Raw genomic sequence first — 22773 nt, 5'->3', positions numbered from 1 at the left:
GTGGTCGTGCGACGTGGCTCCCAAACAAAATTGACGTCCTTTTTTTTTTCCACAAATAGAGCTTTCTTTTGGTGGTATTTGATCACCCCTGTGGTTTTTATTTTTTGCGCTATAAACAAAAAAAAATAGCGACAATTTTGAAAAAAAACACATAATTTTTTTTTTTGCTATACTAAGTATCCCCCAAAGATATATAAAAAAACATTTTTTATCCTCAGTTTAGGCCGTTACGTATTTTTCTATATATTTTTGGTAAAAAAATCGCAATAAGCGTTTATTGATTGTTTTGCGCAAAAGTTATAGGGGATAGTTTTATGGCATTTTTAATCATTTTATTAATTAATTATTTTTTTACTAGTAATGGCAGCGATCAGAGAATTGGACATTTTTGACACATTTTTGGGACCATTGTAATTTATACAGCAATCACTCAGCTATGCAAATGCACTGATTCCTGTGTAAATGACACTGGCAGTGAAGGGGTTAACCACTGGGGGGCAGTGTATGGGTTAAGTGTGCCCTGGGTAGTGTTTCTAACTGCGGGGGCGGCGGGGCTATGTGTGACACGTCACTGATCTCTGCTCCCAATCACGGGGAGCAGAGATCAGTGACACTGTCACTAGGCAGAACGTGGAGATGCTTGTTTATATTAGTATCTCCCTATTCCTCCTCTCCGAGAGGAGATCGCAGGTATCCCCGTAGCGATCGAGTTTGCAGGACTCGCGACACGACTCACAGAGCTTGCTGCGGGCGCGCTTGGTGCCCACCTCTTAAAGGGCCACATACAGGTACGTTAGTTTGCCTGTATGAGCCCTTCTGCCGACGTATATCTGCATGAGGCGGCTGGCAAGCCGTTAAAGAAGAAGTAAACCCTGATGGGTTTAACTTCCTCTTTTGCTCCCTGCTAGGCATGAAAATTAAAAGCATAATGGGCTAGTATGCAATGGATACTAGCCCATTATATGACACTTACCTGCAAATGAAGCCCACGCTGTCCCCTGTGCAGGCTGAGTCCATCTTCGCCCCTCTTCTTTCCGGGGTCACAGACTCCGGCTCTGTGACTGGCCGGAGTCATGTGAAATCACTCCCGCACATGCGTGCGGGAGCTGGTAGTCACGACACACGCTGGGGGAAGAAAGGGCACGGTGGGCCGTTTCTTCACAGCGCATTCGCCGATGACGGCATCAGCGCACTCAGAGCCATCTTTAATATTGATTGGACCCCGGGCAAAAATTTTCTTGGGGGCCCCCTCCCATGCAATTTCACTATCCACCTGCTCTGAGACATACAATAAATAGAAGCTGGACTTAAAATCAGTTTACTGTATCAGATCAGGCAGCAATTGTGATTGGTTGCCAGAGGTTACAGCACATCATTACTGCTTACTGACTGGTTGCTAGAAGTTACAGCACACATTACGGCTCACTGATTAGTTGCTAGAGGTTACAGAAAATGATTTCTGCTTGTTAATTAGTTGCTAGAGATTACTGTACAGTAATACTGCTCACTGATTGCTAGAGGTTACAGCACGTCATCTTCTCACTGCAGGGAAGCATGATATACATATGAATGCCACCTTTATTTATGTATCAATGGCGCTGGCCACAGCTATTTGCTTAGTAATGCCGCTGCTATTTACAATGCCAGTTATTTACATGTAAACACAGGGTCTGCAGAGCTGGGCAGTATTAGTACCAGCATTTCACACAGATATCGGGACACAGCACAGGGCTAAAACTTCAAGGGACAAGGGAATTTAAACTGGGATAGTTGGCAAGTATGAGGCAGCTGCTTTGGGCCCCACAACAATGACAGGGCCCAGGGCAGCTGCCCCTTTTGCCCTGCCTTAAAGACGGCCCTGGGCGCACTATAAGTGAAATGTCTCCTAAACAGTGCACATTTAGGAGATATTTCCACTACCTATAAGTAAGCCTTATTCTAGGCTTACCTATAGGTAAAAGTCACATGAAGGGTTTACAACCACTTTAAATACCTGTTGATCTTGCCAGGAATGCAATTTCTTGTTACCCAGTGAGCTGCACTGGAGAATATCTTCCTTCTATAGCTACAGTGCCTTGCGAAAGTATTCGGCCCCCTTGAACTTTTCAACCTTTTGCCACATTTCAGGCTTCAAACATAAAGATATAACATTTTTATTTTTTGTGAAGAATCACCAACAAGTGGGACACAATTGTGAAGTGGAACGAAATCTATTGGATATTTTAAACTTTTTTAGCAAATAAAAAACTGAAAAGTTCAGCGAGGATCTCTGAATGATCCAATGTTGTCCTAAATGACTGATGGTGATAAATAGAATCCACCTGTGTGTAATCAAGTCTCTGTATAAATGCACCTGCTCTGTGATAGTTTCAGGGTTCTGTTGAAAGCGCAGAGAGCATCATGAAGACCAAGGAACACACCAGGCAGGTCCGTAATACTGTTGTGGAGAAGTTTAAAGTCGGATTTGGATACAAAAAGATTTCCCAAGCTTTAAACATCCCAAGGAGCACTGTGCAAGTGATCATTTTGAAATGGAAGGAGTATCAGACCACTGCAAATCTACCAAGACCTGGCCGTCCCTCTAAACTTTCAGCTCAGACAAGGAGAAGACTGATCAGAGATGCAGCCAAGAGGCCCATGATCACTCTGGATGAACTGCAGAGAACTACAGCTGAGGTGGGAGAGTCTGTCCATAGGACAACAATCAGTCGTACACTGCACAAATCTGCCCTTTATGGAAGAGTGGCAAGAAGAAAGCCATTTCTCAAAGATATCCATAAAAAGTCTTGTCTAAAGTTTGCCACAAGCCACCTGGGAGACGCACCAAACATGTGGAAGAAGGTGCTCTGGTCAGATGAAACCAAAATCGAACTTTTTGCCCACAATGCAAAACGATATGTTTGGCGTAAAAGCAACACAGCTCATCACCCTCAACACACCATCCCCACTATCAAACATGGTGGTGGCAGCATCATGGTTTGGGCCTGCTTTTCTTCAGCAGGGACAGGGAAGATGGTTAAAATTGAGGGGAAGATGGATGCAGCCAAATACAGGACCATTCTGGATGAAAACCTGTTGGAGTCTGCAAAAGACCTGAAACTGGGATGAAGATTTATCTTCCAACAAGACAATGATCCCAAACATACAGCAAAATCTACAAAGGAATGGTTCACAAATAAACGTATCCAGGTGTTAGAATGGCCAAGTCAAAGTCCAGACCTGAATCCAATCGAGAATCTGTGGAAAGAGCTGAAAACTGCTGTTCACAAACGCTCTCCATCCAACCTCACTGAGCTCGAGCTGTTTTGCAAGGAAGAATGGGCAAGAATTTCAGTCTCTCGATGTGCAAAACTGATAGAGACATACCCCAAGCGACTTGCAGCTGTAATCACAGCAAAAGTTGGCTCTACAAAGTATTAACGCAAGGGGGCCGAATAATTTTGCACGCCCCACTTTTCATTTTTTTATTAGTTAAAAAAGTTTCAAAAATCCAATAGATTTCGTTCCACTTCACAATTGTGTCCCACTTGTTGGTGATTCTTCACAAAAAATAAAAATGTTATATCTTTATGTTTGAAGCCTGAAATGTGGCAAAAGGTTGAAAAGTTCAAGGGGGCGGAATACTTTCGCAAGGCACTGTATCTTCTGTAAACTACCACTTGCCCTACCCTACATGTAATGAAGATGAAAAGATGTGGACATGTTTGTAGTTCAGTTTCAGGAGAGTAGCCGAAGGTGACAGCCATAGTACCCTCTATTGATACAGAGGAGGAGTGAGCAACCACCCAGTGTGTTATTTGCAGGATTACCAGGTGAAAATAAAGGAAAAGAAGCTTGAAAAAAAAGAAAGCAAATGCAGCCACCACACCGTAGACTAGTAAGCTGCATTGTATACATTTTTTTAGTTTTGGGTTTAGATTTTAATTAGATTTTAAAGTGTTTGTTCATGTTTTCAGAAAAAATAATGTGAACTAACACTGCCCTCTCAGCCTCCCCTGGTCCACACTGTACTTAGCTCCATGGGTGATTAGCTGTGAATGTCCATGCAGCTGGTGCAATGAAATTCCCACTCTTCTCCTCTTTTTTTTCCCAGAGGCACTTCTGTTGGACTGATCAGAGTGCTACTCTGTGCCAGCGCTGGCCAATCAGAATTGCTCTGATCCTTCCTGGAAGTGCTTCACAGAGAAGAGGGGATTTCAAATCCCCTTACCGCTACACTGGCAACATGGACCCTGACAGCTCATTACCCACTGAGGTAAGTACAGCAGGGACTTGACGGGGTGAGGAAGGTGTATAGCAGAGATATGCAATTAGTGGACCTCCAGCTGTTGCAGAACTACAAGTCCCATGATGCATAGCAAGACTCTGACAGCCACAAGCATGACACCCAGAGGCAGAGGCATGATCAGACTTGTAGTTTTGCAACAGCTGGAGGTCCGTTATTGCATATCCCTGGTGTATAGTGTTAGTTCACCTTTTCATTTTTTTTCTACAAAGATGAACTAAAACTTTACGCTAATCCTTGTTATTTCCAATGGACAAATATCCATCAGAGTTGACAGGATCTGCCACAGCAGAGTAGATGAAAGTTTTCCATTGGATGTAAATATATGTGTGCGCACTGCGCTAATGAGAAACACCTGTTTGTGCTGCCAATTAATATTCAATAAACATGCAAATGAGGTGAAACAACTATCAATGTGAAAAAGAGACAAATAATTCCACAGTAGCACACTAATTAATCTACACATCTCCTAAATTTTAGCATTGTGATATGATCAACATAAAAAGCCCATACTTAATAAAAAGTGTCCATATAGCATATCCCAAAATATATATGCTTCAAAATATGCGAATGGTAATACAGTCCAACTTACGGTAAAGTGATGAAAAGATGAATTGAAACAAAATCTCATTTATCCACCAAAATCCTTCACCAAAGGTATGTGTGCCAATTCCACACCCTTAACCGATTCAGCCCAGGAAGATTTTACCCCCCTATTGACCAAAGCACTTTTTGCGATTCGGCACTGCGTCAATTTAACTGATAATTGCGTGGTCATGCGACATTGGCCCCAAACAGAATTGATGTCCTTTTTTTTCCCAGAAATAGAGCTTTCTTTTGGTGGTATTTTATTACCTCTGTGGTTTTTATTTTTTGCGCTATAAACAAAAAAAGAGTGACAGTTTTGAAAAGAAAAAAAATATATTTTTTACTTTTTTATAAATATCCCCCAAAAATATATCTAAAAAAAAAAATTTTTTTTCCTCAGTTTAGGCTGATATGTATTCTTCTATACATTTTTGGTAGAAAAAAAATCACAATAAGCATATATTGATTGGTTTGTGCATAAGTTATAGCGTCTACAAAATAGGGGATAGTTTTATGGCATTTGTGATTTTTATCAGTACTGCAACATTATCGGACACTTTTGATACTATTCTGGAACCACTGTCATTTATACAGCGAACAGTGCTATAAAAATGCAGTAATTACTGAGACACTGGCAGTGAAGGGGTTAACCACTATGGGGCAATGAAGGGGTTAAGTGTGTCCTAGGGAGTGTTTCTAACTGTGGGGGGGGGGTGGGCTTCAAGTCACATGACAGCGATCACTGCTCTCATGACACAAGGCAGGGGAACGGGGAAATACCTTTTTTACATAGACACTTCCCCGTTCTGCGGATCCGTGAAACGATCGCCGGGACACATCGCGTCCGCCGGTCCTGCGGGCACGGTTACGATGTGCGTGGTGGATGTGCATGCCTGCTATCCTGCTTCTTATGTATTCTGCTACATATTTTTGGTAAAAAATGGTAAACAAAAAATCCCCAAGCGTATATTGATTGGGTTGTGCAAAAGTTATAGTGTCTACAAACTGTGGGATAGATTTTTAGCAGGGCTGCGACATTGCGGCGGACCGATCGGACACCTAACTGACATTTTTGACACTTTTTTGGGAACCAGTGATATTATTACAGCTGGCCAATTGGCGAACACATGCCCACAGAAGCTAGTGCACAAACTGCAGCAGCGGTACAATCTCCTCATAGCTTCCTTCGCACACATGGAGTCACTGTCTTGGCATCGCTGTGTAGCCATGTCCAGCGGGTTTCGTCATATTCAACTTCGTCACAGGGGGTGGAGACTTGGCATGGGAACAAAGCTCAAATATCCTCCTATCCTCATAGTGAGTAAATTTGGTAGACTTATAAGTTAATGAACAGCCCCCCCGCAATACTGTCTATCTGTCCAATTAACACACTACTCATGTGGGAATTAAAAATGGACCGACCAAATCGTCCAACTGTTCATTTAACCCCACTAAGAAAGTTAAATCCTGATCGGTCACTCCAACTCTAAAGTCCGCAGCATGGATGAATGGTGAATTCCATTGGTGATTATAGATGGAAAAAGAGGTGACAAGAGAATAAGCAGCCAATGCAAGGTTAAAAAGGGGCAAATTAGCACATTTGCCATTTAATAAGTAAGGCATGCAGATAGATAGATAGATAGATAGATAGATACAGATAGATAGATAGATAGATAGATAGATAGAGAGATAGATAGATAGATAGATAAATGGATAGATAGATAGATAGATAGATAGATAGATAGATAGATAGATAGATAGATAGATAGATAGATAGATAGATAGATAGATAGATAGATAGATATAGATAGATATAGATAGATATAGAAAGATAGATATAGATAGATAGATAGATAGATAGATAGATAGATAGATAGATAGATAGATAGATAGAGACAGACAGATTTTGAATGACATCTAACTATCTAAGAAGTGTCAAGTTGTACTTTAACATCTTAATTCCCCAGAACAAGAGTTCCCATTGCTTAGCCTTGCAGTCATGCTAAGTTTGTGTGACTCCCAGCAGAGAGCAGATGTCTGCGCTGCCGAACTCGGTATATCAGTCAGAGACGCAGGCGCCGCAGCCGCAGATGGTGATCCTGATGACCTGCTCTGTCTGTATAAATCTTTATCATTAACCTGCCAGCAAGGAAGCTGTAAAGACTGTTTATGCGCATGCTGATGCATAGCATACGGTTTCTGTCTTTAGTCTCCTCTGGCTAGCCGCTGGCGGCAATGCCGGCAAGCTGAAGGTTAATGAAGGCCCCCCTTATTTATCCCAACGGTATTTGTTTTTATACAATCAACTAGCAAACTATATGCATAGCAAAGTAACAAACAACCACCTCTTCATCAGAAAGCTCTGGACTGTGCCAGAGAACCCCTATGAGGAAAAATTACAGGCCAGATCAGTTAGTTAATGGACTGGTATAGAGCTGACTCTCTCACCTACATGGGTCTAACTACAGCCACAGCAGACCATGTTATTGTTATGGGGCCCAGCAGAAGAGGGGGCCAAGCAGAGGCTGGCTACAGATAATTTTGCTGGTAGCAATAGCATAGCAGCATGTTTAAAGCTGAACTCCTGGTATGATTTGTATTACATAGTTAATGAGTCCAGCCTGGACCAATGTAACTTAAAGTGGTTGTAAACCCTTCATATACCCAATGAACTGACTGGACTCAGGTGATACACAGAGATCTTCCTACATAAGCTGTACCTGTTTTTTTGCAGCCCTTTCTTCTCTAGAGCCTTCTAAAACAGACAGATCAAAGGCTTTTTCTCAGCCCTAGATGGAGGGGGCGAGGATCTGAGGTCTCCCCCTGCACAGAATAAAGAGGAAAGCTGAGTGTAACCTGAGACATGAGTGAAGGGAATGGACACCTCTCTACACAGTCTCATAGGAAAATATACACATCTGAGACCGTCAATCACTTCTGTGGTGATGGGTAAGGGTCCTTTCACATGGGGCAGATCAGTGATGATCCACCCCGTGGATATCCGCTTGCTTAGGGGGGATCGACGGAGCTGAGCCGGAAGATGACAGGTCTGTCTCTGCACACTGCGCAGGGGCGGACCTGTCAGAGCGCCGCTCTCCCCTATGGGAGATCGGATGACGACGGACTGCAGTGCCCGTCATCACCTGATCCGATGACGGATGGAAAAGTAGGTTTTTCCTCCATCACACTTTTTCGGATCAGAGCAGGTCGGATGTCAGCGGACTTGTCACTGCTGACATCCGACGCTCCATAGACCTCTATGGAGCTTCCATTCAGGTCCGCCTGAAAAACTGACCGGATCGGCCATGTGAAAGAGGCCTTAGACTATGAGAAGTGACTCCTGCAGATAGCAGAGGGCGGAGAGATCAGACAGGAACCACACTGTGTGCTTTGGGTTGAGGCAAGCACACACTATAGAGGAATTAGCTTTGTTCCCTTTTTTCATTTCAAAGGTTTACAACCACTTTTACATATTCCATACCTGTGGGACCACTGTGGAAGCAGAGAATCATTTTAGTAGTCACCGCTACTACAGTGATTGCTGCAGTCTTCTGGGTACAGGGCTAGGTGCATGCTCTAGTGCACAACAACCACAGTGGATCATTTGCTCTGCATGGTCACTATTCAGAGAATGACTTGCAATTTTCTTATTGGAAAGGGGATTAGCAAGGATCCCCCCCCCCCCCAAATTGGACAATGCTTTATAGGTTTTTTTGACTTCCTTTAAATGAGCTGTGGGTATAGGGCTCTGCATATGGAGGTTTTCTATTTACAGTATTTATCTATGGGTTAAATTGGATGGACGTGTGACTAACTATATGAATGCAAAGTATTCTCTTATTGAACAAGGTTAATAGGCAGGGAAGTGATGTCATGATCTCAACCTCATCCATTCATTGTAAGTTTTTTTTTTACAATGGAACCTGTGCTTTCTATGCAGCAGGACAGCCACTCGGCGCAGCACATGGAAGATTGTGAAAAACAAAAAAATTACTATTATGCCGTGTACACACGTCCGGACTTTCCGGCAGCCGACTGACTTTTTGGCGTTCCGACGGACTTTCCGAACGAACGGACTTGGCCACACACAATCACACCAAAGATTTGAACGTGATGATGTACAACTGGACTAGAATAAGGAAGTTCATAGCCAGTAGCCAATAGCTGCCCTAGAGTCGGTTTTCGTCCGTCGGACTAGCATACAGACAAACTGATTTTTCCACCGGACTCGAGTCCATCGGAAAGATTTGAAATGTGTTCTAAATCTAAAGTCCATCTGATTTTTTGACAGCAAAGGTCCGATGAAGCCCACACACAGTGAAATTGTTAGACGATTTCGGACCTTTGCTGTAGAAAAGTCTGGCCATGTGTACACGGCATTACAGTGATTCTCCACTTTCACAGCTATCCCACAGGTATAGGATATGCATACTTACATTGGTTCAAGCTAGACCAATGTAACTATGCAATGCAAACAATAACCTGAGTTCAGCTTTAAAGTGACATTCAGCATTACCACTAACATCTGTTTGGATTTGACCTAGTATCAGCCTCTTGCAGTCCCTGTACAGCAGAGCTAGTGTGTGGGTGGAAGAAGCAAAACAAGGAGGCATGGATGATGGAAATCAGCAGAGCTTCTGCTCATTTACTAAGCTCTGGAGCAACTGCTCTCGCAGAGTGCAACTACACTTTGCAAAGTGCGCAGTTTATTTGCCTTTAGTAAATCAACCCCATTATGTGGTCACAGAATTTGGGGCTCCTTGGCTGGTGTCAGGAACACATACTGGGACCCCCAGAATTTGGGACTCCTTAGCTGGTGTCAGGAATAGGGATGAGCCGAACACCCCCCGGTTCGGTTCACACCAGAACTTGCGAACGACCCCCGCGTTCGGTACGAACGTTAGAACCCCATTGAAGTCTATGGGACTCGAACGTTCGAATTGGAAAGTGCTCATTTTAACGGCTAATATGCAAGATAGTGTCCTAAAAAGGGTTTGGCGACCTGCCTCCTGCCTCAGGGGACATGGGTCACTGCAAAAAAAAGTTTTAAAAACTACCGTTTTGGCGGGAGCACTGATTTTAATGACGATTAAAGTGAAAAAAAAAAAGTGAAATATTCCTTTAAATATGGTGCCTGCGGGGTGTCTGTAGTATGCCTGTGAAGTGCCACGTGTTTCCCGTGTTTAGAACAGTCCCTGCACAAAATGACATTAAACGGAAATAACACCATTTAAAACTGCTTGCGGTTTTAATGTTATATCTGGTTCCTGCAATATGGTTGAAAATCATTGAGAAACATGGCATGGGTAGCCCTGCCTGCCCATTACCAGCCTATTTGGGTCTTGTACGCATATTAAGGGGAACCCCGTACCCATATTAAAAAAAGGAAATGCGTGTGGCCCCCAGGCCCTATATACTCAGAACAGCAGTATACAGGCGGTGCAAACAAGACAGGGACTGTGTAGGTTTGTTGTGTTAAGTTGAATCTGTTTGTCATTTTCAACCGGTACATTTTTAAAGTGTAGCTCCAGTCAAAAAAACTATCTTTAAGCTTTTTGGAAAACATAGGGAAGGGTTATCACCCCTGTATAATTTGTTTTGTCGTCCATCTTTTTTCATCTCACTTGCTGCTGTCTCCTTGCGTTTGCAAGTAGGAGATGTTTGTAAGTTGGATGTTTGAAAGTAGGGGCCTGCCCTATATTATAGCGGTATGTACTGGGTACAGAGCACGCAGACAGCACGCACTATCTCCTAACACTACTGACTGCAAGCTCTATTATTAACCACTTGTTAGCCCAATGTTTGCATAAAGTGAAAGATGAAGTTATGCTGAGTAAATAGATATCAAACATGTCACTCTTCAAAATTGCACATGCCCGTGGAATGGCGCCAAACGTCGCTACTTAAAAAATCCCCATAGGCGACGCTTTAAATATTTTTTTACTGGTTACATGTTTTGAGTTGCAGAGGAGGTCTAGGACTAGAATTATTGCTCTCGCTCTAACATTCTCGGCGATACCTCATATGTGTGGCACATGCGAGCACATGGGGACATGGGCGCTTTAATTTTTATTTTATTTTTTTATTGTTCATTTTACTTTATTTATTTTAGTTTGACATTTTTTTTCCCAAAAATATATTTTTGATCACTTTTATTCCTATTACAAGAAATGTAAACATCCCTTGTAATAGGAATATGGGGTGACAGGTCCTCTTTACAGTGAAATCTGGGGGGTCAATATGACCCCACATCTCACCTCTAGGCTGGGAAGCCTGAAATAAAAAATAAAAAAAAGATTCTGGCTTTGATCGTACTGGCGAGTTGGTAGAAGCACCGGAGGGCGGTGAGGGGTGGGGGGCGTCTATGGCTGGGTATTTCAGGGTATCACCGAGTATGGCTGGGTATCTCTGAGTATGGCTGGGTATGGCAATTTATGGCAGGGTATTACAGAGTATTGGCGGGGTATTGGCGGGGTACTACAGAGTAATAGCAGGGTACTGCACTGCAGAGTAATGGCAGGGTACTGCACTGCAGAGTAATGGCGGGGTACTGCACTGCAGAGTAATGGCAGGGTACTGCACTGCAGAGTAATGGCGGGGTACTGCAGAGTAATGGCGGGGTACTGCACTGCAGAGTAATGGCAGGGTACTGCACTGCAGAGTAATGGCGGGGTACTGCACTGCAGAGTAATGGCGGGGTACTGCACTGCAGAGTAATGGCGGGGTACTGCAGAGTAATGGCGGGGTACTGCACTGCAGAGTAATGGCAGGGTAGTGCACTGCAGAGTAATGGCGGGGTACTGCACTGCAGAGTAATGGCAGGGTACTGCACTGCAGAGTAATGGCGGGGTACTGCACTGCAGAGTAATGGCGGGGTACTGCACTGCAGAGTAATGGCGGGGTACTGCAGAGTAATGGCGGGGTACTGCACTGCAGAGTAATGGCAGGGTACTGCACTGCAGAGTAATGGCGGGGTACTGCACTGCAGAGTAATGGCGGGGTACTGCAGAGTAATGGCGGGGTACTGCACTGCAGAGTAATGGCGGGGTACTGCACTGCAGAGTAATGGCGGGGTACTGCAGAGTAATGGCGGGGTACTGCACTGCAGAGTAATGGCAGGGTACTGCACTGCAGAGTAATGGCGGGGTACTGCACTGCAGAGTAATGGCGGGGTACTGCACTGCAGAGTAATGGCGGGGTACTGCAGAGTAATGGCGGGGTACTGCACTGCAGAGTAATGGCAGGGTACTGCACTGCAGAGTAATGGCGGGGTACTGCACTGCAGAGTAATGGCAGGGTACTGCACTGCAGAGTAATGGCAGGGTACTGCACTGCAGAGTAATGGCGGGGTACTGCACTGCAGAGTAATGGCGGGGTACTGCACTGCAGAGTAATGGCAGGGTACTGCACTGCAGAGTAATGGCGGGGTACTGCACTGCAGAGTAATGACGGGGTACTGCACTGCAGAGTAATGGCGGGGTACTGCAGAGTAATGGCGGGGTACTGCACTGCAGAGTAATGGCAGGGTACTGCACTGCAGAGTAATGGCGGGGTACTGCACTGCAGAGTAATGGCGGGGTACTGCACTGCAGAGTAATGGCGGGGTACTGCACTGCAGAGTAATGGCGGGGTACTGCACTGCAGAGTAATGGCAGGGTACTGCACTGCAGAGTAATGGCGGGGTACTGCACTGCAGAGTAATGGCGGGGTACTGCACTGCAGAGTAATGGCGGGGTACTGCAGAGTAATGGCGGGGTACTGCACTGCAGAGTAATGGCAGGGTACTGCACTGCAGAGTAATGGCGGGGTACTGCACTGCAGAGTAATGGCAGGGTACTGCACTGCAGAGTAATGGCGGGGTACTGCACTGCAGAGTAATGGCGGGGTACTGCACTGCAGAGTAATGGCGGGGTACTACAGAGTAATGGCAGGGTACTGCACTGCAGAGTAATGGCAGGGTACTGCACTGCAGAGTAATGGCGGGGTACTGCAGAGTAATGGCGGGGTACTGCAGAGTAATGGCAGGGTACTGCAGAGTATGCACTGGTATTGCAGAGTATTGGCAGGGAATTGAGGGGTTAAATTCGGTGAGCAGCGATGTGGGCACTGCAGATGCAGCCCACATCGCTGCTGACACCGATCTCTTTCCCCTCCGCTGTACCGATCGGTACAGAAAGGGGAGGGAGGAACAGGCGTCATAACATGACGCCGGTTTGTTTCCAAGTGATCACTCCGTCATTTGACGGAGCAATCACGTGGTAAACGGGCGCTATGAGCGGCCGTTTACCGTGATGCGCCGGGTCCTATGGACCCGGCGGTCACGGATGCTCTCGAGTGCGCACACCTCGGGGCACGCGAGAGCAGAATTCTGGGAGGCCGTTAATTAACGGCCTCTCTGAGTTAAACAACCGCCCTGAAGCCGTTAATCGGCAATGGGCAGTTGTTAAGTGGTTAAAGCTAGATCACTAGCTATATAGGTGAGGTGAATATAGTGGTGTATACTGCAGTCAGGGCACAGACAACAACCACTACACAGCAGCAAGATAGGAAATCAGCCAAAAACGATTGGTGTGTACTGTGTTGAAGGTACACAGAACACCCACTGCTTCAGATGCAAAGTAACACACTACAGGAGGCCGCCTTAAAGGCGGCCTTATATAGTGTGGGGCGTGCACTACACAGCCTGAGCTATGATTGGCCACAGGCAGGATGCCTGTGGCCAATCATGGCTCTCCTCGCTGCCGGCGCTGCGATTGGCCAAGCATGCGGGGTCACAGTGCATGCTTGGCCAATCATCGGGCAGCAATGCACTGCGCCAACGCAGTGCATTGTGGTCCGCGCGCGCGTCACTCGAATTTTGGCGCGAACGGCCAAAACGTTCGGAATTCGCCGAACGGCCGAACGGCCAATGTTCGAGTCGAACGTACGTTCGACTCGAACACGAAGCTCATCCCTAGTCAGGAACACATACTGGGACCCCCAGAATTTGGGGCTCCTTGGCTGGTGTCAGGAACACATACTGGGACCCCCTTGATGGCAGCGAATACAAGTCATCAGTTAGTAAAATGATACATCTACATGTATAAATATAATAACCTAAACAAACTTAAATTCAATTTTTGGGCAGATATAAAAAGACACTCATTACACACCTTAATACTGGGCACTTTCACCCCCTTCCTGCCTTTCCCCTTTCAGCTTTCAGCCCGCTGCATTGTGAATGACAATTGCGCAAACATGCAACATTGTACTCATATGAAATTTTTATCATTTTTTGGAGACAGAGTTTTCTTTTGGTGGTATTTAATCACCACTGTGTTTTTTGTTTTATGCTAAACAAACAAAAAAACATTTTGAAATATAAAAAGCTTTTCTTAGTTTCTGTTATAAAAATGTAACAAATAAGTAATTCACTGATGTGCGCTGATGAGGCTGCACTGATAGGCAGCACTGATGAGAGGGCACTGATGAGATAGCACTGGTGAGGTGGCACTGATGGACATTAATGAGGAGGCACTGATGAGCACCGATAGGCGCCACTGATGGGCACTAATGAAGAGGCATTCATAGGCAGCACTGATGGGCATTGATAGGCTTCACTGATGGGTACTAATGAGGCTACACTGATAATCAGGGCACTGATGATCAGTGCCCTGTTTATCAGTGTAAACAATGTGCTGACAGGCTTGTCAGTTAACAGAAATTCTTTCCTCACACAGACACAGAGTGTGAGGAAAGGACTGCAGATAAGAATCAAATCTGTTTACATTAAGTTTATTTTTTTGAGACAAATAGAGCTTTATTTTGGTGGTATTTAATCACTACTGGTTTTTTTTTTTGCTAAACGAAAAAAGCAAACATTTTGAAAAATGTGCGCTGCTGAGGCTGCACTGATGGCCACTGATGAGATGGCACTGATGAGACAACACTGGTGAGGCGGCACAGATGGGCATCTTGAGGAGGCACTGATGAGGTGGCACTGATAGGCGGCACTGATGTGCACTGATAGGCGGCACTGATGAGGTGGCACTCAGGTGGTACTCAGGTGGCACTGATAGGCTGCACTGATGGGGCTACACTGATGACCATGGCACTGATGATCAGTATAGACAATGTGCTGACAGGCTTGCCAGTTAACAGCAACCCTTTCCTCACACAGACACAGTGTGTGAAGAAAGGACTACAGATAACCAGCAGCTCTGTTTACATGTAATCAGCTGTGATTGGACACAGCTGATCATTTGGTAAAGGTCCAATTACAGCGGACACAGTGGTCACAGAGGGTGTTAGATGTATGCCCCAGGGGGACTGGACGGACTCATTGTAGTCGTTTTTTTTGATAAAGCGCTGTCGGGAAGTAGTTAATGAAGATCAGTAATCATTAATACATACTTAAATGTATCTTTTGAAATATTGGCTGTGAAATTGTCAGAATCGTATGAACAAAAAATACAAATTTTCTGGCAGGTAAACAGCTCCCTTATGTATATTTCTCTTGTGTATTTAGCCGTTTGCCTGGAGTACAGCTTTAATCTTTCTCCATAAACACAAAATGTCAGGCCATCTGTCAAATCATTAGGTAATTGAATTGAATTTAGGAAGATCATTTATTTTTGATCGGTGTAATACAGGACTTTTTAAAATATGATGTCAGTAAAATGTGGTTTAATAAAAAGAAGCCAAAGAAACTGTTACATGGTTTCGTTTCTTGGTCGATTTCATTTAATTGAATTTTAAAAACCTCTAAATGTAGGCGCGAGAGACTGCACATTCACTTGTTATGCTGAAAACCCACAGTGACTCTCTTTCCCGAAGGACAGATCTAGCGAACCTGCTGTTTACACCTTCAGGCGATCATCATTTACAAGTGAGCAGTACAGTACTAATGGATGGTGTTACGCAATGGCAGGAGATAGATATCTCTCCCTCGCTGGGGATTTCAGCTTATTTCTCACTTGTGAAAACATTGCCTATACCAATCAGCCTCTGGAGAAGGTATTAAATAGATGAAGTTGTTACTGAGTAAAAGTGAGACTCGTGCATCAAAAGTGTCTCTGTCAGTAACTAAGAAATATTTTAAATTGTCTCGTGCTTTGAGACAAATGTACAAAACTGCCTCATGACATTCATGCTAGGATAACGGCACACGAATGTTTCAATTCTGCCAGATAAAAAGGGTAAAGAAAATGCAAGTTTTTTCAGTACATAATACAGTGGGCTTAGCATCAGATATATTTTTTTCATATGAAAGTTCTATTTTACACTTTTTTCCCAAGGCAGTAACTCGTTCTCTCTATACTCCTCCTGTCCTGGCTGCTCCTCTTCTAAATTAAATGACGCCACGCATAATTTATCCTACTTCCCGTGAGTTTAGGATGTCAAGGACACGCCCCCTTTTTTGCGTGTTATCAAGCAACCTTGGGCTAAGGCTGTCCAGAAATGACTGCTGGTTGAACAAAAAAACAAAAGTGAATGGACTCCTTCATCCACAAAATCGAAGAATCCAGCTCGCCATGCTATTGTATTCTGACAACCGGTACTCAAGAAAAAATTTCCAACAAGCTTGTTCAAGAGAAGTTGATCATTAGAGCGGCCACACATGGATCAAAATTCGGCTGGTCCCTGTTTGCTCTAAATGAGGTCGGTCCCTGCTGCCCACGTCACTAAAGCTGGCCATACACTGCTTGAATTTGGTCCATTTCCTGCAAGCTCAGCAGAAATTTCAGTGGGTATTGTCCTGCTGGTTCTGTTCAGTTTGACAATCAGCTTTTTTCAAAGGAACCTGTTGGAAAATTCTTTGCTGAACAGAGCCTGCATTCAATCAGATGCACTGTTTGGGTGTTCTCATAGCGGACACAGCCGGGCAGGGGGGATTTGTCTATTTGTGCTGTCAGTGTAGTGTAGCGTAGTGGAGGAATTTAGATTTCTTTTGTTCAGCCTGTAGGGTGAAAGAAAGAAATCTATCACTGTATTGCCAGCTTTACTGTGGACTCAAGCATGTCCTGACCAGAACAAAGATAGCTCCAAAAAAGGTATCAATTTTAAAAAAAAGAATGCGGTGGGGTTCTCAATAGGGAAAGGGGGGGGGGGGTGCTCCAGAGCAGGGCTTCAACTGCATGTATGCTAATGTGAAAGTGTAAAGCTCCCACCATGTTAACTGTACAAAGATTGCATGGTCAAATTCGAATTGGTGACCCCAACACAGGTGTTTATTACCTATTACAAAGGTAACAATATTCCCCTTGACAATGTCTTAAAAGAGTACAGCCAAAGCTTGTTTGGTTTTACTTCTCCTGTGTATCACAGGAGTGCAGTTTGTTTATTTTCAGCAAACAGTGGGCTGAAGCTCGATGTCGACTGATGTCACAGAGCGGTCCAGGGTCGGGAAGGATTGCGACCATATGGTTGGGATCCGCCCACATGCCTGGATTGGCACATGCCAATGATCCGCCAATCATGCCTGAGCCGGCCGCTCCCGCTTCCTCCACAGCCCAGCAATTCAGTGAGCGTGTGGGGTGGGGGGGGGGGGGGGGTCAGAGCAGAGACCCAGTAAATGACAGTCACCAGCTCTCTGTTAAGGGAGAACCGAGCAATCGGCAGTGTTTGATTGCTCAGTTCTCAGTATTATAGCCAGTGGGGGACAGATGCAGCATCGGACCAATTCTGCATCCAGCTAGGTAAGTATGGGAAAACCCTTCCCATATTTCTCTTTTAAAGAAATATGGCCAAAGCTTATTTGGCTATATTTCTCCTCTGAGTCACAGGAGTGCCTTTATTCAGGCCACACATGTTTCAAATCACAGCCAGTTCAGCAAGAACGATTGATCAACTTGGGTGCAACCAGCATACCAGGTCCTGCAATTATCACTACGGCTTCCCCCGCCCGCCCTCGCTGGGAGTAGACCATGGCCCAGCAGGATAGATTCCTGCATCGGTGCCGTCTGTATTGATGGGCGAATTGAGCGAATTTCTTTCCTGCAGAAAGAAATTTCCTTTTTGTATGGCCGCCCTAGGTTCTGCACTCATGTGACCCAGATTTAGTGGACAGGGGGCTAAAGCCTGCTGCTGGCTCTCTGACATCCGCCTGGTATTTCAGTAAGTGCTAGAGGGGCAGAACAGACACCAGTTACTGACAGTTGCCACTCTCTCACCAAGAACTGAGCAATCGGTTGTCATGTGATCATTCTGTTCTTGGTCTTAGAACCAGCAGAGGACAGCTGCACCCAAATAGGTGAGTGCGTATGTTGTTTTAATCATGCACTTATCTTTTAATTTGCTGTTCTCTCCAGAAGGACGGTTCAGACTTTTCTTCAAGTATCATTCTGAGTCATCATCTAATGCCTGGACCAAGGTGCCAGCTCAGAGATGACACAGTCATGTGAATCTTGTTGCCTGTTGAGTTCTTGGCTATGTTAACAAATGTCTGACACAGAACAGCCCTCTACTGCAACCTCTCACCTTGCGACTTGCTATAAAATGTCAATGCTGCAGTCTGATCGCTGGGGTAGAGGAGACTTAGGAAATCCTTCCTCTGCAGGAGACTGATGGTATTGCTGTAGCCAAGGAAAAATCTCTTGACTGGAGCTCAGGGAATTCTCTTTGATAAAATGTAGCTTTTTAAAAATATACTTACTATAGTCGACAAGTTAGGAACTAGTACATGCAAACTTAAAAAGTTCTAAAGCTTTTGTAAGTTTCAATCAGTTCCATATTTTCTATCCATTTTCCACAATGCTTGTATATCTGCCCTTTTTAGCAATGTTTTTTCAACTTCATTGTAAATGGATTAAAAACAGACATTTTGCATGGACCCAAGCTGTCCATCCTTAGGATCAAATCCCTGAACTCCATTAATATTCTGTTTAAATGGAAACTGCACTTTTTTTTTTTTTTTTTTTTTTTTAGAAACAAACAATCCTCTTTAACCATGTACATTACAATGATTTTAGACAAGTCATTGCAGACACATGCCCAATGCTGAAACTCTTACTTTCAGTCCATGCAATACTGGGAGTTATGCAAGAGGGTCTGCTTGCTGCAGTCATATTATTAGTATTAGTATTGTAATGAGAGGGAAAATTAATGGGAAAAGTGAGCCAAGTCAGAGTGGCTAATTACATTTCTGGGGACATTCTGTACATATTCGGTGTACAGACCACCCCTAGTTACGAGGAAGTGACATTTGCATTTCATGACAGTTTGAAGAAATTAGAGCTGGCTGTAGATAGAACTGAAAGGTCACTTATAATACCATTAAATTTCAAAGAGGTCTGTGTAACAATTTATATAGTACATAATTTTCTTAACAAAGGTATTTTTGAGTTTTTTATCAACTAGCAATATGTTTTTAACATCGTTTGTGTTACATTCAAATGGTACTAACAAATATAAGTAGCAAAATAATATAATTGCCCATAACAGTTTAAGGCATCCTTTCTCAACCCTTTAACCCCAGAGGAACCCTTGAATCCATTTTCAGGAGTCGGGATCCCCTGCTAAATTTTATTTATTGGTGGTCAGTTGGAAAAAGAACCCTTATATTGGTGGCCATTGGGAAGAATGCACTCTGTAAAGTGGTGGTCAGAATGCACACCTTACAGACAGCTAAAATGATTACTGCTATCATGGCTTTGTCAAGTGGAGTTAGACCCAGAACTATTTGGCACCATAAAATGGAAGGTCGATTGACCACAGCTCAAGGAACCCCTAGCAACCTCTGAAGGAACCCTAGGATTCTACAGAACATTGTCCGAGAATGGCTGGTCTAATGTTTTTCCAATTTACTTCAGAAACATGATGACTGTTAGGCCGCGCACACACGCGGGGACTGTTCGCTCAACTTTGTCCGTCAAACAGTTTCAGCAAACAGTCCGCTCAAAATTAGCATGGACGGACTTGCCCACACACGACGAACGAACAGTTTGCTGAAACCGTGCGCGATGACGTGAACGGCACGTACGACGGGACTAGAAAACGACGTCCTATACACTGCAATGCAAACTTCGGCGTGTAAATCCTTTCTGAGCATGCGCGGAACTTAGTTTGACGAACAAGCCTACACACGAGGGGACTGTTCGCTGAAACAAAGTTTCAGCGGACAGTTTTTCGGAATTTCCGAAAAACTTTGTTCAGCAGACTGTTCGCTGAAACTGTCCGCTGAAAGCCCACACACGAGCGGACTGTCCGCTGAAACACTGTTCAGCGGACAAAGTTGGGCGAACAGTCCCCGCGTGTGTACGCGGCCTTAGAGCTGTAGACTGCACAATGTGTTTTTTAAGAAGTATGGGTGTGCTTGAGCGATTATTTCTGCAGCATCCTTTTATAGCTGGTATTCACAGTTAGAAAATAATGAATAATTAACGTCTTGTTTATTCTAAATATATCAGAAGTATGACCAAAAGTGTGAAGAGATTGTCTTTTGTTTAAGAATGTTCATGATAAGAGCTGACCCTCATTCCCATTTCAGAAAGCTGGGTGGTATGATCACTGTGTATATCATTATAGCTTAGAAAGGAATCCTTTGGGTCAAATTTGCAGTTTTCCCAAAAGAAAGAAAAGATAAAGGGATGAGATCATTGTTTTTGCATCTATAATGTGTGCATATATAGCCTACTCATACACCTGTCAAACAGTCTGAAACACTTTATTAAGCTCACTAATCACTTTTTTTTTCAGCCAGCAGGTCAGAAAGAAAAACTGATTATTCCATCCATACAAAAGGAGGTAGATGGAGGAATTCCCACCTACTGGGACATTGTATTGTATACAGCACCTGAACATTTGATTGACTTAAGTTGAGCAGGGATGCCACAAGCTGATCAAATTCAGATGGTCCCTGCTAAATTGGCTGAATTTCAATCATTGTATGGCCGGGTTAAAGCCTTGTACACATAGGCCCCATGTTGGATGGCATCTGCCGGTTCAATAGAAACCGGCCGACATTCGGCCCTTTCGAATAGGCATGACCGAAAAAGGTCTGTTGACCGACTCCTGATCAGCACTCTCAGTCAATGAGCATGCTGGCCAGAGTATTCTAGTGGGGGAGGGCCATTCCCCTGTCAGAACTAGGCATGGGCCGAGCACCCCACGTTCGGTTCACACCAGAACATGCGAACAGGCAAAAAATTTGTTTGAACACGCGAACACCGTTAAAGTCTATGGGACATGAACATGAAAAATAAAAAGTGCTAATTTTAAAGGCTTATATGCATGGTATTCTCTTAAAAAGTGTTTGGGGATCTGGGCCCTGCCCCAGGGGACATGTATCAATGCAAAAAAAGTTTTAAAAACGTCAGTTTTTTCGGGAGCAGTGATTTTAATAATGCTTAAAGTGAAACAATAAAAGTGTAATATTCCTTTAAATATCGTACCTGGGGGGTGTCTATAGTATGCCTGTAAAGTGGCGCATGTTTCTCATGTTTAGAACAGTCTGACAGCAAAATGACATTTCTAAAGGAAAAAAAGTAATTTAAACTACTTGCGGCTATAATGAATTGTCAGTCTGGCAATACACATAAAAGTTCATTGATAAAAACAGCATAGGATTCCCCCACAGGGGAACCCCGAACCAAAATTTTAAAAAATTTATAAATTTGTGAGGGTCCCCCAAATTCCATACCAGGCCCTTCAGGTCTGGTATGGATATTAAGGAGAACCTCTTGCCAAATTTGTTTTAAAAATGGCGTGGGGTCCCCCTAAAAAATCCATACCAGACCCTTATCCGAGCACACAACCTAGCAGACCGCAGGAAAAGAGGGAGAGATGAGAGAGCACCCCCCTCCTGAACCGTACCAGGCCACATGCCCTTAACATTGGGAGGGTGCTTTGGGGTAGTGGCCCCCCAAAGCACCTTGTCCCCATGTTGATGGGAAGAAGGGCCTCATCCCCACAACCCTTGCCCGGTGGTTGTGGGGGTCTGTGGGCAGGGGGCTTATCGGAATTTGGAAGCCCCTTTAACAAGGGGACCCCCAGATCCAGGCCCCACCATGTGAAATGGTAATGGGGTACAAATGTACCCCTACCATTTCACAAAAAAACTGTCAAAACTGTTAAAAAAAAGACAAGAGATGGCTTTTGAAAATTCCTTTATTGATGTTTTCTTCTTTCCCTGCTTCTTCTTCCATCTTCTTCTGGTCTTCATTCGGTTTTCTTCCTCCATCTTGTTCTTCCCCTGCTTCTTCTTCTTCTTCCTCTGATCCTCTGCTACCTCCTTTGGCCTTCTTGTCCGCATCTTCCTCTGCCGTCTTCTTCCCTGATTCCTTCTCCGGCCGATCAGCATCCATGGTTCCTGTTCCTGTGTGATGCTTCTGTTCTTCTGACAGTTCTTATATAACTGAGGGTGGGGCCACCTGGTGACCCCACCCCCCTCTGATGCACAGGGACTTCCCTATGGCTTTTCCCGCGAACCTCCCATGGATGCGGATCGTCCAGAGAATGAAGTGGGGTAGAAGACGCCTGAAGAAGATGCAGATGAGAAGACCGAAGAAAGAAGCTGAGGATTGGAGAAAGAAGAGGAAGAAGCGGGGGAAGAACAAGATGGAGGAAGAAAACCAAATGAAGACCAGAAGAAGATGGAAGAAGAAGCGGGGAAAGAAGAAAACATTAATAAAGGAATTGTCAAAAACCGTCTCTTGTCTCTTTTAACATTTTTGACAGTTTTTGTGTGAAATGGTAGGGGTACATTTGTACCTCATTACCATTTTACATGGGGGGGCTGGGATTGGGGGGTCCCTTTGTTAAAGGGGGCTTCCAGATTCCGATAAGCCCCCCGCCTGCAGACCCCCACAACCACCGGGCAAGGGTTGTGGGGATGAGGCCCTTGTCCCCATCAACATGGGGATATCCTCCCCAAGCCTTAAGAGGAAGATACCAGCCTTCACATGTGAGGAAGCAAAGTGGAC

General features: G+C 44.4%; 1 protein-coding gene across 3 annotated transcripts in view; it reads right to left on the bottom strand.

Annotated features, from left to right (window-relative positions):
• The window catches only part of SGCD (sarcoglycan delta), a 1108439-nt gene that overhangs the window by 129344 nt on the left and 956322 nt on the right, over nt 1-22773 (bottom strand). The window lies entirely within an intron of this gene.

This window comes from Lithobates pipiens, unplaced genomic scaffold (assembly GCF_037356315.1).
Source record: "Lithobates pipiens isolate NorthernLeopardFrog02 unplaced genomic scaffold, aLitPip1_a1.2 Scaffold_8, whole genome shotgun sequence".
Classification (NCBI taxonomy): domain Eukaryota; kingdom Metazoa; phylum Chordata; class Amphibia; order Anura; family Ranidae; genus Lithobates; species Lithobates pipiens.
This window is presented reverse-complemented; position numbering and strand designations above follow the sequence as displayed.